We start from the raw sequence: 5,280 nt of genomic DNA, 5'->3' as shown, positions 1-5,280 counted from the left end.
TTTAAGAAAGTCTTCACTGATAATGAAATGAGAACGACTCCATAACAATCAATCTATTTTCTCTCGTCTTTTTTTATTTCAGTCACACATTGTATCTGTTTTTCAATATGTGACTTGCAAGTTCACCGTTTTGGCAAGGTTTTCCTTTTCGACATTTATTTGTGTACTCAGCCGCTTCAAGCTATATCAGGCGATAAATTGTACTGAGTGCAGTGCATTATCAGTGCGAGTGCTTATTTGTTGTAGTTATCAGTCATGGCTGAAATGTTTAATGGAAATTCCAGCAATGATGGAAGTTCTTGCATGCCCATGAAGGACGCCCTTCGTCGGACTGGAAATCATCATCCTAACTTGTGGACTGATGATTTCATACAGTCCTTCAATTCTCCATATTCGGTATGAAAAGATTACTATATTGCAGTTTGTTTTACACAAATCATATATTTTTCTATATCCAAAACTAACTTTCCAAATCATTTTCTTTTGTAATCAGGATTCTTCATACCATAAACATAGGGAAATACTAATTGACGAGATTCGTGATATGTTTTCTAATGGAGAAGGCGATGAGGTCGGTGTACTTGAAAATATTTGGTTTGTTGATGTTCTACAACGTTTGGGAATAGATCGACATTTTCAAGAGGAAATCAAAACTGCACTTGATTATATCTACAAGTATGTTTATTTGGTCAAAAAGCTTTCCTCGGATATCTAATTAAGATATGAAAAAATATGAAGGTGTATCTAGTATTGTGAGAAAAGTATTAGATTTCAGAAGATTTTTGTAATCAGATAATATCATTTTTAATAGGTTCTGGAATCATGATAGTGTTTTTGGCGATCTCAACATGGTGGCTCTAGGATTTCGGATATTACGACTGAATAGATATGTCGTTTGTTCAGGTGGTAGAATTTTTATTTTTGTCTTGATTGCGTGTTTATAACTAAATTTTTAAATCATTATAATAATATTTTGGATATATAAGCAGACGTTTTAAAAAAGTTCAAAGGTGAAGAAGGACAATTCTCTGGTTTTGAATCTAGCAATCAAGATGCCACATTAGAAATGATGTTAAATTTATATAAAGCTTCAGAATTAGATTTTTCTGATGGAGATATCTTAAGAGAAGCAAGAGCGTTTGCTTCTACGTACCTGAAACGTGTTATCAAAGAATATGGTGACATACAAGAATCAAAAAATCCACTTCTATTGGAGGTAAGTACTTTTTTCATGAAAGACATTAACATTCAGCTTATTTTTTAATATTTGTAAAAATTAAAATTGAAGCAAGAGTTTCATATTAAATGTTTGTTATTTATTAGAATTATAAATGCTTAACAGTGAACAACCCATCAAACTTCTTAGTTTCATAAAATTCAATATTTATTATGATTTAAGTATACACCATTTGAATGGCTTAGCTAACTATTGGTTGGAAGCTTGTGATAATTTAGTGTGTGTATATATATTATCTTTTATATTGATCTTTGATGTATTTTTCAGATAGAGTACACTTTGAAATATGCATGGAGATGTAGGCTTCCAAGGTGGGAGGCTTGGAACTTTATTAATATACTCAGAACACAAGATTGCAGTATATCACTTGCCAATAACCTTTATAAGCAAGTTCAAAATTTGTGTACAATCCATGATACTTTAGATTTCATTTAAAAGTAAAAAGTTGATAGTAAATCTATTGTGATCATTTTAAGTTTAATCTAATATGAATCATTCAATTTTTTTATTTCTCTCAGAATTCCAAACAAATATATGAAAAAGCTATTGGAACTAGCAATATTGGACTTCAATATTTTATAGTCACAACATCAATATGAAATGAAATTAATATCCACATGAGTATTTGTCAACTGAGATCGCTACGGAAAACAATTATTTTCATCATTTAATTAAAATTCTTTAATCATACAAAGAATACCTATTAGTCAATCCAAGAAAATAGAGTTGTAGTAATGATATCTGATTTATTTGTGCTAGATGGTGGAAACATTCAAGTGCAATTCAACTAGATTTCTTTTGCCATCATCACATAGAAAGTTATTTTTGGTGGGCTTGTACATTATTTGAACCTGAGTTCAGTACATGTAGAATTAGTTGTACCAAATTATGTACATGTTTGTTCCTCCTTGACAATATTTATGACACATATGGGACTGTTGATGAATTGAAACCGTTGACAACAACGTTAATAAGGTATTAAGATAGATAACAATCCTATATTATGTTGAATATTTGATTCATTTTTCTAACTTTGTCTATCATTTTTATTATAGATGGGATGTTTTCACAATTGATAATCATCCAGACTACATGAAAATTGCTTTCAATTTTTCATACAAGATACATAAGGAAATTGCAAGTGAAGCTGAAAGAAAGCATGGTCCCTTTGTTTACATATATATTCAATCTTACGTGAGTACAAATATAATGATCATATAATCTTAATATTTTTCTAATCATATTATTATCTATACCCATTCCTATAATGTTACAAATAATTATCACACATTTTAATATTTTCATGAAATAAGACATTTGTTAATACCACTAAACATAATTTCATGGTAGTCATCTAATATAAAAATATTCATGACAAAATTATGTTAATTTACTTTTTTGAACACAAAGTCATAACTATCATTTACTCTTTATGATTTTTAAACTAATATTGTGTTAGATTATTTGAAAAAAAAAAAAATGTTGAAAACTTGTGTATATCTATTATTTGAATATTTTGTTTTTTCTTTACTACTTTTTATTTGATCACGTCAAGTATTGTAACCCTGCAATTGGAGCACTATAGGAACTTAGTAAATTCATGAAAGAAAAATAATAGTCAACCACAAAACAAAACAAACAACATGCACATATTTCTATTTTAGAAATATCATTTCATATTAGTTTTTATTTATTTATTTATTTCTATCATACAAAACAAAGCATAGGGTTATTACTATTTTGAAGATTTAAATTTTTTATTTTTGCTGGTCAATTTTAATGACTAACAACTCTCACTTTAAATTCATGAAAGGAAAATAAAAGTCAACAACAGAAGAAAAAAAAATGCACATATTTCTATTTTAAATATGTGATTTTAAATAAGATTTTATTTACTTTTTTATTTCTACCATAATTTTTTTTAAAAAATATGGACATATAAATATTTTGAAGATTTAAATATTTTGTTTTTGTTATCTCTTAATTTTAATGACAACATCTTTCACTTTAAATTCATAGAATAAAAATAAAAGTCAACAACAAAATAAAACAAACATACACATATTTCTATTTTAAAAATGTAATTTCATATTATATTTGATTTTTATTTTACCACACAAAAAACATAGACATATTACCATTTTGAAGATGTTATCTTTTTATTTTTATAGCCTATAAGTATTGATGACTATAACTCTCACATTTTTGCAAAGTAATAAAATGCCTTTTTCACTTCAAAACATGTATATGTGTCTGTTAGAAAGATATCTCTCCAAGTGTATTTTAAAAATTAATTTGATGGTAAATAATATGTTCTCTCCAAAAGGCTAATAATGGGAAATATAGTTATTATTTATATTAATAATTTAAAATTTATTATTTATATGCAATGCAAAACATTTGTGTTTAATTTTTGAAATTCAACATTTTAAAACATTATTTTCTTTTTATTATAGTGGAAGAGTTATATCGAGGCTTATATGCAAGAAGCGGAATGGATGGCTTCTAATCATATACCAAGTTTTGATGAATACTTGATGAATGGTATAATAAGTAGTGGCATGGGAGTTCTAATGGTACATTCACTAATACTAATGAATACTCCTTTATCTATTGAAATTTTGGAGCAACTTGATAGCGCATCATCTAAGTCACAAGCTCCTGTGCCATTAATCACTTGACTAGTGGACAATGTCAAAGAATTCGAGGTAATTGATTTAGATATTTACAATTACATTAAAAATTTGGAAATGTTAAAATAAAGGAAATCATGTACTAATATCTCTTTGAAAATTTTCAAGGATGAACAAGCTCGTGAGGAGACAATGTCAAGTATAGGGTGCTACATGAAAGACAACCATGGTTCTACAATGAAAGATGCATTGAATTATATGAAAATTCATATAGAGAGTTGCGTACAAGAGCCAACTAAGGAGTTTCTTGAGCCTTCAAATATTCCTGGTCACTTTTGAAACCTACATTTCAATGTTGGCATGCGAGTCATATTTTTTATGTTCAATGATGGTCATGACTTTACACACTTCAACAGAAAAGAGATACAAGATGCAATAACAAAAATTTTGGTGGAACCAATCATTCCATAGATCTAGATTTAAATAGTTTACTATAAGTATTGTTAATACCCTTAAAATTTCTACTCAAGACACTTTGAATAAAGTGGATTATGTCCCATGACAATTTATATTTAAATATTGATAGAAATGTTATTCTTATATTAAGAACATATATTTTTAATTTCACCAAGAACTTTTTCTCATTTCAAATGCTTAAAGAAGTCAAATGTGAAATGTTTTATTGTATGTTTATTAACAATGTATATTTTTAGATTCTTTTTGAAAAATTATTAAGAAAAAATAATATTAACATGCATCATGATGCAAGAGAACCAATAAAATATATTTGATTATGATTTAATTTTAGCTATGTATATTATATATTTATTTTATTTTGTATATTTAGGTGGTTTTAGTAGTGAATGTTGTTGACATATCAGTCAAGTTTGTTATTTGTGACACACACTTATTCAGATTTAGTTAGTGTAAATTTTACCAATGCAAACTGAGCAATTTAGTGTATACCAAGTTTATCAGTGGTTACTGAGTTCGTAGTTCATATGGTATGAAGCCAGTGGTTACCAAGCATTACAGTGTCTATCGAGTACTCAGTTTATATGGTGTGAAGATAGTGTTAACCAAGCCACTCCATGGTAACCAAGTAATTCAGTGTTTGCCAAGTTGCACAATATCTACCAAGTCACTAGTGTAGACTGAGTTCAAGACTACTTGAAAGTGATCAATATGGAATTAGCTTCTATGTCTACCAAGAGCATGACGATGCCAAGCAGTGACAGTGGATGTTGAGTATAAGAACCTCACCAAGTCAATCTTCAGAACCTAAGTATCTTCATGTGGTCCGACTTTGTTATATTTGTGTTAACTTGTGTCATGGCCGACTTCGTAACTTTTTAAATTGGATTGGTATATTTATGTAATGTATTGTATCATATCCAATGTATGCAATCA

At 28.2% G+C, this 5,280-nt stretch overlaps 1 pseudogene; it reads left to right on the top strand.

The window, feature by feature from the left end:
• The first annotated feature begins 252 nt into the window (after positions 1-252).
• Positions 253-4,341, top strand: LOC149540331 (sesquiterpene synthase Cad-like; annotated as a pseudogene).
• The last annotated feature ends 939 nt before the right edge of the window (positions 4,342-5,280 follow it).

Source organism: Cupressus sempervirens, chromosome 9 (genome assembly GCF_028749045.1).
Source record: "Cupressus sempervirens isolate cs-2001-9-10 chromosome 9, ASM2874904v1, whole genome shotgun sequence".
Taxonomy (NCBI): Eukaryota; Viridiplantae; Streptophyta; class Pinopsida; order Cupressales; family Cupressaceae; genus Cupressus; species Cupressus sempervirens.
This window is presented reverse-complemented; position numbering and strand designations above follow the sequence as displayed.